General features: G+C 37.0%; 1 long non-coding RNA gene across 1 annotated transcript; it reads right to left on the bottom strand.

The window, feature by feature from the left end:
- Positions 1-5,185: 5,185 nt before the first annotated feature.
- Positions 5,186-5,960, bottom strand: LOC141346413 (uncharacterized). Its single transcript, XR_012357210.1, has 2 exons — positions 5,789-5,960; positions 5,186-5,704 (listed from the first exon to the last, which is right to left on the bottom strand). It is a non-coding gene; the product is annotated as an uncharacterized lncRNA (long non-coding RNA).
- Between the last annotated feature and the right edge of the window lie 7,777 nt (positions 5,961-13,737).

The raw sequence follows: 13,737 nt of genomic DNA on the forward strand, positions 1-13,737 counted from the left end.
TGGTTTTACCACTGTAACTGTAGTCTTACTGTGGTATTTGTAGTATAAGCACACTAACCACTAGCTTACTATGGTTTTACCACTGTAACTGTAGTCTTACTGTGGTATTTGTAGTATAAGCACACTAACCACTAGCTTACTATGGTTTTACCACTGTAACCGTAGTTTTACTGTGGTATTTGTAGTATAAGCACACTAACCACTAGCTTACTATGGTTTTACCACTGTAACTGTAGTTTTACTGTGGTATTTGTAGTATAAGCACACTAACCACTAGCTTACTATGGTTTTACCACTGTAACTGTAGTTTTACTGTGGTATTTGTAGTATAAGCACACTAACCACAAAGCTTACTATGGTTTTACCACTGTAACTGTAGTTTTACTGTGGTATTTGTAGTATAAGCACACTAACCACAAAGCTTACTATGGTTTTACCACTGTAACTGTAGTTTTACTGTGGTATTTGTAGGATATGCACACTAACCACTAGCTTACTATGGTTTTACCACTGTAACTGTAGTTTTACTGTGGTATTTGTAGTATAAGCACACTAACCACAAAGCTTACTATGGTTTTACCACTGTAACTGTAGTTTTACTGTGGTATTTGTAGGATATGCACACTAACCACAAAGCTTACTATGGTTTTTTGATTTTACGGTATACTATTTGTAAAGCACAGTAACCACAATGCTTACCACACTTTAAAAAGTTTTTGTGAAGTAATTGTAATTCAGTATTTTTTTTTTCTGTCTTGCAGTTATGTCAGATCACCTACTCCAGGAGCTCTTTTAAGTAGGGATGCACCGATCCGTATCGGCCGATCACTTGCGCGTTTTGTCAGTAAAGCCGGTTCTGTAATCAGCGGTAAATGCCATCAGGTGCGTGATTTCACGTTGAGCCGTATATACTACACACAGCCGTTGTTCACTGACGAGCTGCGCACATTCACACTGATAATGAACATTGATTTGCGCAGCTCGTCGGTAAACAACGGCTGTGTGTAGTATATACGGCTCAACGTGAAATCACGCACCTGATGGCATTTACCGCTGATTACAGAACCGGCTTTACTGACAAAACGCGCAAGCATGATCGGCCGATTCGTATCGGTGCATCCCTACTTTTAAGAAGCCATCTCTGGTAAAAGCCATCACTGTATGAACTGTAATCCATAATTAATCTACACATAGTTTTGCTCTCTCTCTTTCTGTGATTTATCATGACATTTTTAAAATCTCATAATTTTGACCAATTCTGTCAGAAAGCTGCTAGAATTAACAGGGAACTTGAACTCAAAGCTCCCAATGCTGATCTTGAAGAAGCTGTCAAAGAGGCTAAACAAGTCCTTCAATGATTCAATCTTTCACAGTAATGTTGAAGACATTTAGCCATAACTGATTTGCTTTAATCAACGCATCCTTATTTTAGGTGTTAATAATGACTTTCCTTACAGTCCTTCCTCTCAAATATTTTGGTCACAGATTTTGTTTAGCACATTGTCTCAACATGTGTGTATTTCTCTTTGTTTCAGGGTAAAGGGAAGACCAAAGGAAGGCCTGTCATGGGATTTGAATTGGGCCATGTTGTGCATTTATGGAAAAGACCAAAAGCAAAGGCAAACATTCCAATGGTATGTCAATGTTGGTCTGAGCACCTTGACTGAACTGTACTGCAATATCATATATCAATATATATATGATATTGTACAAGTGTACTCAAACAAAATTCTCAGATTTTTCACTTTTACTTCTGTCATTGGCCATTGCCTCAACTCTCATGTTAATTGTGTCCATTGTAAGTAGTCAGAGTGTTTATACCAATCCAGTTCATATTAAGTCCATTGTATTCTCTCTATATTAACCTTTACAAATTGGCACTGCCTCTTCCTGTTCTAACAGTACATGATATCTGCCCACACCTCAGAGGCTCAGAGCCTTTTTTTATGTTGATTTTTATTTAACACATCTGTCTAAGAAGCACAAGTCTGGAAATGCTAGTTTATCTTGTCACAAATCAGATCATTGGTAAATTTGGCCAAATCAGATTGCTTAAAGCGGTTCATACCAAGAGCAAGAACAACAATAAGAACTATTTTAGCATCCACACCAACGGACGATAGCGTTCTGTTTACACGCTACAGTCATCTGCCATCTGTTGTCAATGTTTTTGTTGTTCATCATGTGATAAATTCTCTTTCTTCCTGTCTTGCAGGATTTCTCACAGACTACTTATGTATATACATATACAGTGATAGTGACAGGAGTGACCACAGTAGAGATGGGAGTGTTGACTGTAGAGGAGAAAGTTAAATAATAATAATATTTTATGGGACATTCATATTTGTACTTAACTAGCACACTGTAAATACTGTTACATTTCTATTCCTTAAATTTATTTGTCTTTTACTATACTAAGTGGCTTTTTATTTTATTTATTTTATACATTTATTTATTTCATAATTTTACTATGTTTAATATGTTTATCTGTGCTGCTTTCTTGTTTTATTGCTGCTGGTCTTTTTGAGCTACCAAACAAATTTCGTTGTATAACTACAATGAAAATAACGTATCTTTATCTTTATCTTTATCTTTATCTTTATCTTTATCTTTATCTTTATCTTTATATTTTAATTGTTATTAACCAATAATTTGTCTTGCATTTAGTCACAATAGAAGCAAACAACAATTACAGGAGAGATATATTTTTAAAGGTAATAATTGTAAAATATTGAAGTATTGTTCTAATCATTTTTTTTGGCCTATTAGTTTGTTAAACATAAGCATTGAATATTATCTGGCATCTTAACGTTTTCTGTAAACAAATTCTCTTTTTATTTTTGAATATTAGACAATCTTTTTAAGGGGTTTTCTATTGCCTATTTTTTAATTACCTCTATGCAAATGCATTTCAAATACAATCAACTACTTGTTTTGTCTTTTTTTTTTCTTTCGTAATGGCACAAACTGGAGAGAGAGAATGCTGTTCTGGGCACTGTTTATCTGTGAAAAGTTTGATGTCAATAAACATTGGGAAATGACTACAAAATGTGTGATTCATTATTTTATTCTTATAGTTCATCTGTCAGGTCTAAGAATTGCAATTTTGTAAGGTCCATTTCCAGGAAGCAGAAGTGATTAATTGTTTACCCTTAATACACTGTAAATGTTACAAAAGCTAAATTAAACAGTAGGAAAAAGCTTCATGTTAAAATAATCATTAGAGGTGCATGTTTTTTTGTTTTGAAAGCAAATTAAATATTTTGAATTATTGTTCACAGCAATTTATATCTAAGTTTTGAGTTTAAATATTGTACATACATTTATATTAGTGTGAACATAATTTGATAATTTTAATGGGAACCATTATGCCCTTATTTAAAAAAATAAAAATTATCCCAGTAATCAAATCTATTGCTGCATCAAGTTAACCAAACTATCCAATCTGTTGTTCCAGTTTTATGTTGAGTGGGGACAAATAAATATTTAACTGAATATTTGTATTTGCCACAAGAACCCGGAAGAACCTGTTATAAATGACCATATGTGGACAAGTAAGTGAGACGACTGTTCAATTGGGTTGCCATTTGGAACTCGCTGTGATTGGACTATCTTTTAATCCAAATGAAAAACAACGCTTAATGTTGCAAAGTCCGTGTTGCTCTTATTACATCAGTAATACCTTCAGTTAACAACGAAGTGTTGCTATGTTGTGAGAACTTCCTAATTTACAGAGATCCTAACCCTAACCCTAAGCAGATCTTAAACTACAAATAACAGCGCCATTTTTTCGTGTTCTATAGATAGAATGGAAGAGGTTTGTGGGTAATGTAGTTTAAAATGTTTAATATTAAAATAGTGGAAAATGCAATCTTTTTTGAACAAAGGTTTATCTAAACATGTTCATTGTGTAAATATCTATGACATATTTAAGAGGCAGGCTGAAATTTGTTTTTTACTAAGATCACTTTTTAAAACACCTTTATACCACATTTCCATGTATGTTTGAAAACTGTGTCCAACATTATGTAATTAACATAGCATAAGTAGTTGTCCTGCCAATTTTCTCTTTGACATTATAATCAGACACTGATTTACAGCCATTTGAAATGTTCATTTTTTTGCTCTTCCATGGGACTCTACTGGGCCCCTGGAGATGGAAGGGCAGTAAAAACACACAAATCTATTCTCATCATGGACAACACACTGTGCTGAGTCACATTTTTTAGATTGTCTTTTCAACAATTTGCCAATATGTAAGTTGCAAGTCATAGTTATCTTAGAATAAGAATAGACATTTCCTATTTGAATTGCGCTCCATTTATTTAATTAGATCAGGAGCAAGAACACAGTGATGACAGGAAATTAAGACACCAGTTTAAACAACCAATACATATTGTGACACTTCTTTGTACTATTACACAATGTCAGTGTGTCATTCAGTAAGAAAAGGTACAGACAGTGTGGTTTATGCAAAAGCCATACAATTCATTCAATGCAAAGGATCATAATATAAAAGACATCATTTGTATCTTTGTCAAATATTCCTCATCTTTGTCCTTTGTCCATCTTTGCAAAACATCAGTAATGTGCATGCTCATCTTATTTATTATACAGTACAGGATTTGTGTTGATCTTTCCCTGGTCCATCACCCTCAGCTGTGCATAAAGTGCCTGTAGCAATATAGTTGCAGTCTCTTCTAATGAATCTTTCAGCCTTCCCTTCATGTAATGAAGGTCATTAATATGACCAAATGTCACATCTTAATTAAAACACTCATGGTAATTATGTGTATTGTTAACTAAACTAAATGGTGTATTTACCAAACACCATTCCTAATAAAAAATATTTACCATACGTTATTATCCAATACTTTGTGCAATACATCACTAAGACAGATACAGTAACATATTAAGACAAATGATATTCAAGAGAAATAAAAATGTGTTATGTTAAAACCATGTTATTTTAACCAGATGAAGCCTCCCAAATGCATGCATGGTTAAATGTCTTCAGCATCATAGAATCACATTCAGTTTCCTGCTCATCATCAGAGCTCTCTTGGTTTTCTTCCTCTTGCTTATCCATATCCCTATCTTAATAATCCCCTTCCATGTCATGAACAATTTCGGTTGTTATTCATCACACTACAGTACAACTGACGGACAAAAGACATGTGACCAATTCAAATCATATCACTTTATTTTCACAATACCATGATCACAAGTGTACAGGCGGTGACATTTTTTTTGTGCAAACTGCAGCATGACAGTAAAGACAACAAATGTTCAATATATAGGCAACACACACATATAAGGGACTCAATACAGGTAGAGAACAATATGGTAAATAGTATGCTATACAGAGATCATGAAATTAAAACAATAATCACAGTACGCATACCTTTGCAGCGCAGTGTGGAATGAATTAGTGCAAACAGAATGTCATGGTGCAGAATAATAGTGAGTTAGAGTCCAGACAGTGCAACTGATAGAGAGCAGTGCATATGAGCTTGATGTGCTGTGTATTGTTTCTGGTACAAGTTCAGTGCAGTCTAATTGCCAGTGGAAAAATGTGTCTGCTGGTGCAGGTTCTGCAATAACTTCTGCCTGATGGTAACGATGAGAGTAATCCATGGCTCTGGTGGCTGGAGTCTCTGATGGTCCTCTGTGCTTTCCTCACACACCAACTGATGTAAATATCCTGGAGGGACATAACATGTATTTAGGGTGTTGTAAATCAATAAACAATATATATTTTTATTTTTAATTGTTGCATTGGACTTACCATTGATTCTTGTTGGAGATATGGGCCAAAAGGATCCCTTCACAACTATTTTGCAGTTGTTCAGTTGAAACAACTGAGTAAACAGTGAAGTTTACTTTTATGGACCGTAACATCTGAGCTGTCACAGTAGAGTTGTTCAGGAATGCAGTCTTCATCGCAGTTAACTGGTGGTTTCAGGCTGCAATGATGCATCTGGTGGCCATTGAATTGATATCGTCAACTGCCTTCATCCTCCTTCAAACAAACAGACAAAACAATAAGTCAACAATATTTCCAGAGAAATAGTGTTGATGAATAGGTGCAGGTGTCAGTACTCACCATATTTGGCCAATCCTGCCCAAATTCCAGATAATGGAATTGGAGATGATAGCACAGTTGATTTGCCAATTCTAGGAGCTATAAAAAAAAAGAAGTGCATGTGAAAATGGTAACTGCTGTCTTTTGAGAGATTAACATCAATTGCTATACCCCATATAACCCTAGCCCATGTAACTACATTGAAGGAAAAGGAAGGAAAGGAAAGGAAGTGAGGTGAGGCCAAGTATGGTGACCCATACTAGGAATTTGTGCTCTGCATTTAACCCATCCAAGTGCACACACACAGTAGTGAACACACACACACCGTGAACACACACCCGGAGCAGTGGGCGCCCGGGGAGCAGTTGGGGGATCGGTGCCTTGCTCAAGGGACTCACCTCAGCCGTGGTATTGAGGGTGGAGAGAGTGCTGTACATTCACTCCCCCCACCTACAATCCCTGCCGGACCTGAGAATCGAACCTGCAACCTTTGGATTACAAGTCCAACTCTCTAACCATTAGGCCACGGCTGCCCCACATTGCTTGATGTATTGCATGCATACATACATACATACATACATACATACATACATACATACAGTGGAAATGTGCAACTTTTCAGCTCTGTGTTTGGGCACAAGAAGACCATGTTCATTCCTCATTCATCAGGACCTAGGACTGATTTTCTTTGCATTTTTTGGTCTTCAGCTTTAAAACAATACAATATTTATTGACCCAATTTTTAATTATTATTGTTGTTTAAACATATAAATTAAGCAGTTATAATTATATACTTCAAGCTCAAGTTCCCTGGCAACTCTAGCAGGCTCCTGAGTTCATCTGTATACATTTCTATTCAGAGTCTGAGAAAAGGCCATCTTGCAAACTCTAAGCTTCTATTTTTCAACAGAGCACAAAATAATGTGTTAAGTGAGGGAGTAAAGAAATAAGATGAAGAGAAATAGGCAGAATTGTGTAAGTTTAACAAAATGAGAAGAAAGCAGCATTAGAAAAAAAAAAATTATTTAACAGCAAACTAAAATGAAATATAATTACCTGCTGATGGTTTTGTTGTAAGCAGTTTAAAGGCCTCTTCACACCAAGGATGAGTCCACACCACAGCTATTTGACATAAAATGACACAGAAACAATATGGTTGGAATCTCTTTCAGAACAGATTTTTCCAGATTCCAAAACATTGACAGCCAATCAAAATCCACCACACTATAAATAGCCTGAGCATTTAAATGCAGACAACATAACTGCAGCACACGCTTATAATAATAAAAAAAAAAAATGTTATTTTCTGTTAGTGTGTTAGTCATTATAATTCTTGCTCTTGGTGTGAACAGCTTTAAGTGATCTGATTTGGCCAAATTAACTGAAGGTCTGATTTCTCACATGACAAGTTAGAGATAGGAGTGAGTGTTGACTAGAAGAGAAAAAAATAAAATAAAAATCAGTAGACATGCAAGGCTTGGTAAATTGTATTAGTTATTAATATTTCGACATGACACTTTGTTGGTTGTTCTTTCTGATGGGGCTGTAGGGTATGTAAAGATGCTGCACAATTTAACTACAGTACAGTTCAGTCAAGGTGCTCAGACCAACATTGACATACCATTGGAATGTTTGCCTTTGCTTTTGGTCTTTTCCATAAATGCACAACATGGCCCAATTCAAATCCCATGACAGGCCTTCCTTTGGTCTTCCCTTTACCCTGAAACAAAGAGAAATACACACATGTTGAGACAATGTGCTAAACAAAATCTGTGACCAAAATATTTGAGAGGAAGGACTGTAAGGAAAGTTATTATTAACACCTAAAATAAGGATGCGTTGATTAAAGCAAATCAGTTATGGCTAAATGTCTTCAACATTACTGTGAAAGATTGAATCATTGAAGGACTTGTTTAGCCTCTTTGACAGCTTCTTCAAGATCAGCATTGGGAGCTTTGAGTTCAAGTTCCCTGTTAATTCTAGCAGCTTTCTGACAGAATTGGTCAAAATTATGAGATTTTAAAAATGTCATGATAAATCACAGAAAGAGAGAGAGCAAAACTATGTGTAGATTAATTATGGATTACAGTTCATACAGTGATGGCTTTTACCAGAGATGGCTTCTTAAAAGTAGGGATGCACCGATACGAATCGGCCGATCATGCTTGCGCGTTTTGTCAGTAAAGCCGGTTCTGTAATCAGCGGTAAATGCCATCAGGTGCATGATTTCACGTTGAGCCGTATATACTACACACAGCCGTTGTTTACCGACGAGCTGCGCAAATCAATGTTCATTATCAGTGTGAATGTGCGCAGCTCGTCAGTGAACAACGGCTGTGTGTAGTATATACGGCTCAACGTGAAATCACGCACCTGATGGCATTTACCGCTGATTACAGAACCGGCTTTACTGACAAAACGCGCAAGTGATCGGCCGATACGGATCGGTGCATCCCTACTTAAAAGAGCTCCTGGAGTAGGTGATCTGACATAACTGCAAGACAGAAAAAAAAAATACTGAATTACAATTACTTCACAAAAACTTTTTAAAGTGTGGTAAGCATTGTGGTTACTGTGCTTTACAAATAGTATACCGTAAAATCAAAAAACCATAGTAAGCTTTGTGGTTAGTGTGCATATCCTACAAATACCACAGTAAAACTACAGTTACAGTGGTAAAACCATAGTAAGCTTTGTGGTTAGTGTGCTTATACTACAAATACCACAGTAAAACTACGGTTACAGTGGTAAAACCATAGTAAGCTTTGTGGTTAGTGTGCTTATACTACAAATACCACAGTAAAACTACGGTTACAGTGGTAAAACCATAGTAAGCTTTGTGGTTAGTGTGCTTATACTACAAATACCACAGTAAAACTACGGTTACAGTGGTAAAACCATAGTAAGCTAGTGGTTAGTGTGCTTATACTACAAATACCACAGTAAAACTACGGTTACAGTGGTAAAACCATAGTAAGCTAGTGGTTAGTGTGCTTATACTACAAATACCACAGTAAGACTACAGTTACAGTGGTAAAACCATAGTAAGCTTTGTGGTTAGTGTGCTTATACTACAAATACCACAGTAAAACTACTGTTACAGTGGTAAAACCATAGTAAGCTAGTGGTTAGTGTGCTTATACTACAAATACCACAGTAAAACTACGGTTACAGTGGTAAAACCATAGTAAGCTAGTGGTTAGTGTGCTTATACTACAAATACCACAGTAAAACTACGGTTACAGTGGTAAAACCATAGTAAGCTTTGTGGTTAGTGTGCTTATACTACAAATACCACAGTAAAACTACGGTTACAGTGGTAAAACCATAGTAAGCTAGTGGTTAGTGTGCTTATACTACAAATACCACAGTAAAACTACGGTTACAGTGGTAAAACCATAGTAAGCTAGTGGTTAGTGTGCTTATACTACAAATACCACAGTAAGACTACAGTTACAGTGGTAAAACCATAGTAAGCTAGTGGTTAGTGTGCTTATACTACAAATACCACAGTAAGACTACAGTTACAGTGGTAAAACCATAGTAAGCTAGTGGTTAGTGTGCTTATACTACAAATACCACAGTAAAACTACTGTTACAGTGGTAAAACCATAGTAAGCTAGTGGTTAGTGTGCTTATACTACAAATACCACAGTAAAACTACGGTTACAGTGGTAAAACCATAGTAAGCTAGTGGTTAGTGTGCTTATACTACAAATACCACAGTAAAACTACGGTTACAGTGGTAAAACCATAGTAAGCTAGTGGTTAGTGTGCTTATACTACAAATACCACAGTAAGACTACAGTTACAGTGGTAAAACCATAGTAAGCTAGTGGTTAGTGTGCTTATACTACAAATACCACAGTAAAACTACTGTTACAGTGGTAAAACCATAGTAAGCTAGTGGTTAGTGTGCTTATACTACAAATACCACAGTAAAACTACGGTTACAGTGGTAAAACCATAGTAAGCTAGTGGTTAGTGTGCTTATACTACAAATACCACAGTAAGACTACAGTTACAGTGGTAAAACCATAGTAAGCTAGTGGTTAGTGTGCTTATACTACAAATACCACAGTAAGACTACAGTTACAGTGGTAAAACCATAGTAAGCTAGTGGTTAGTGTGCATTTACATGACATTGTCGAGCAACAGTGAACGTTACTATGGTAAAAATATGGTAAATGTGCGGACTTTTTACATGATACGCGATACTAGGCTGGTTGATTTGTAGAGCTGATTTCAGCCACGTGAATATGATTAAAAACAGTTTTATTTATGTATCGATTTCAAACTGCACGAGTTAGAAGTTAGCTTCGGCTAATCTCAATCGTAGGCTAACTTAGCAGCCGCGCTAACTGTTCCACTAAGCTTCCGTTTTAACACATGACCCCATGCAAGTGATGCAGAAACAGTGAAATAATTAAAATAATGAAAAGATTGTTGCGGTCACTTACCTGCTTGAAGGTGTACACCACGTATCAGGTGAACTGGTCGAACTGAGCCTCGCTGGTGACGTAATTGCCGTAGAAGATTCTGCGTGGTATTTGTACGCAACTGCTCTCATCTGGATGCCTAACCCCCTTTCGTCAAAATCCAAAGATGAGGGATTTGCATTCAAATCTATCGGATGACCCTCTACGGTGCCACGCGACGAAGAGGGGGTACCCTCAACGTCAGCTTATGGACGTGAGGGGAAAATGACCAAACGGCAGTATGTGACGAATAGGGGTGAGACCGTGTTGGTTGGCCCTTCTTTTTCAGGACCTCTGCAATTCGACTGGGCATGCTCTCAATCAACTTCTGGGCCAAATCCTGACTGATAGCAACCCATTCTTTCATAATCACTTCTTGGAGTTTGTCAGAATTAGTGGGTTTTTGTTTGTCCACCCGCCTCTTGAGGATTGACCACAAGTTCTCAATGGGATTAAGATCTGTGGAATTTCCAGGCCATGGACCCAAAATTTCAATGTTTTGAACCCCGAGCCACTTAGTTATCACTTTTGATTTATGGCACGGTGCTCCATCGTGCTGGAAAATGCATTGTTCTTCACCAAACTGTTGTTGGATTGTTGGAAGAAGTTGCTGTTGGAGGGTGTTTTGGTACCATTCTTTATTCATGGCTGTGTTTTTGGGCAAAATTGTGAGTGAGCCCACTCCCTTGGATGAGAAGCAACCCCACACATGAATGGTCTCAGGATGCTTTACTGTTGACATGACACAGGACTGATGGTAGTGCTCACCTTTTCTTCTCCTGGACAAGCCTTTTTCCAGATGCCCCAAACAATCGGAAAGAGGCTTCATTGGAGAATATGACTTTGCCCCAGTCCTCAGCAGTCCATTCGCCATACTTTTTGCAGAAGATCAATCTGTCCCTGATGTTTTTTTGTTTTTTTTTTTGGAGAGAAGTGGCTTCTTTGCTGCCCTTCTTGACACCAGGCCATCTTCCAAAAGTCTTGGCCTCGCTGTGCGTGCAGATGCGCTCACACCTGCCTGCTGCCATTCCTGAGCAAGCTCTGCACTGGTGGCACTCCGATCCTGCAGCTGAATCCTCTTTAGGAGACGATCCTGGCCCTTGCTGGACTTTCTTGGATGCCCTGAAGCCTTCTTAACAAGAAGTGAACCTCTGTCCTTGAAGTTCTTGATGATCCTATAAATTGTTGATTTAGGTGCAATCTTAGTAGCCACAATATCCTTGCCTGTGAAGCCATTTTTATTCAATGCAATGATGGCTGCACGCGTTTCTTTGCAGGTCACCATGGTTTACAATGGAAGAACAAAGATTTCAAGCATCACCCTCCTTTTAACATGTCAAGTCTGCCATTCTAACCCAAACAGCCTGACATAATGATCTCCAGCCTTGTGCTCGTCAACATTCTCACCTGAGTTAACAAGACGATTACTGAAATGATCTTAGCAAGTCCTTTAATGACAGCAATGAAATGCAGTGGAAAGTTTTTGCAGTTTTTTCGGGATTAAGTTCATTTTCATGGCAAAGAAGTACTATGCAATTCATCTGATCACTCTTCATAACATTTTGGAGTATATGCAAATTGCTATTATAAATACTTAAGCAGCAACTTTTCTAATTTCCAATATTTATGTAATTCTCAAAACTTTTGGCCACGACTGTAGACGCTTTAAACTTTCTATAGACATATTTCTCATGTCTGTTTGTCAAGTATTTGTTGAGTTTTAGTTCATTTTTCTGATGCATTTCAGAAAGAAGTTCATAGAGACAGGGAAGAAAGAAAGTGCACCCTGTTTGTTTTTTAGTTTACAAAATCACAAAGTTTTGTTGTTATTGTAAGTGTGCACAAATAAAAGTAGACACCTAACAGTTTTGAATGATGTATAACACTTATCTGTGTGAACAAGAAGCATTTTAGCGTCTTTTTTTAGTGGCAACAAATCTTGATAGAACTTGATCTAACAAATTAAGAAATGCAGACCAATCCCATGCAATGCAGATGCAATGTTAAAAGGACAGTCCACCAAAAAAAAAAAAAAAAAATCTTATTTTCACCCTCATGTCATTACAAATCTGTATGCATATCTTCCTTCAACATAAAAGAAGGTATTTTGAAGAATGTTGGTAACCAAACAGTTTCATATTGATTTTCATCATTTTTTGCCCATTCTATGGAAGTCAATGGAACCTGGAACCATTGTTACCAACATTCTTCAAAATGTCTTTTGTGTTCCACAGAAGAAAGAAAGTCATACAGGTGACATGATGGAAAATAAATGCTGTCAGAATTTTCAGACTATCCATTTAAAGCGAGAAGCTTTTTGTCCCTTAGTGGGATCTCAAAGGTCAATGATTGCCTGCTAAAGTGAAAGAGGGCTTCAAAATGTCATGGATGGGATATTGTGGCTTTTCGTTGCTGTAGGCTGATCCTAAAAATGAAAAGAACAGGAAGAAAATGGGAAACCAAGATCGAGAGTGGAGGAAAGAGAGAGAATAAGGTGTCCAGGTGCTGGGATTTGGTGTTGAATGTCCACAGAGTGCTTGGGGCAACATATTTCTCACACCTGATCTGAGGTGTAGTCTCCTCAGAGTATCAGTCTGCAAGTTCTCTCTCTAGTACAAGGTCACTCATTTACAAGGTTCAGCAGTGGCTGTGTTACATTCGAAGGTCACATTCATCGGTCACTGAGAATGTCTAATTTCATATGAGCGACTATTTTAAAAATTGACTGTTATTTCTTGTGAGGCGTAATTACTGTACTTGCTTACTTTAAAATGTAAAGTTTACGTTATTAAAATCACAGTTGGCCAGAGTAAATGTTTTTGTTAGCATAGATAGAGGGTTGTGGTAAGCTAGCAGGTTAAGGTTTTCATCCTCATCCTTCTAGCCACAGTATTAGCTTTGGAAATGGAATGGAATTTTAATGTTATTTCTTGTAAATATATCACATAAACAAAACATTTATTTTAACCTTTTAGAACTGTTTGAATGCTAATTGTTATAAAGGCTTACTGATTAGCGTTAGCTATTCGAATCTGTGGCTCTGTGGAATTTGGTCAAGTTTTGCTAAGCAGTCACAGCATTAATACCGGTCAAGGTCAAATCCCTGTTCCTCATTCACATCCCACACTGTTTTGAATTGAATGTGCCCACACTTTTCACACAGTTTCTCTTTTT

The sequence above is a fragment of the Garra rufa genome, chromosome 12, assembly GCF_049309525.1.
Source record: "Garra rufa chromosome 12, GarRuf1.0, whole genome shotgun sequence".
In the NCBI taxonomy this organism is placed as follows: Eukaryota; Metazoa; Chordata; class Actinopteri; order Cypriniformes; family Cyprinidae; genus Garra; species Garra rufa.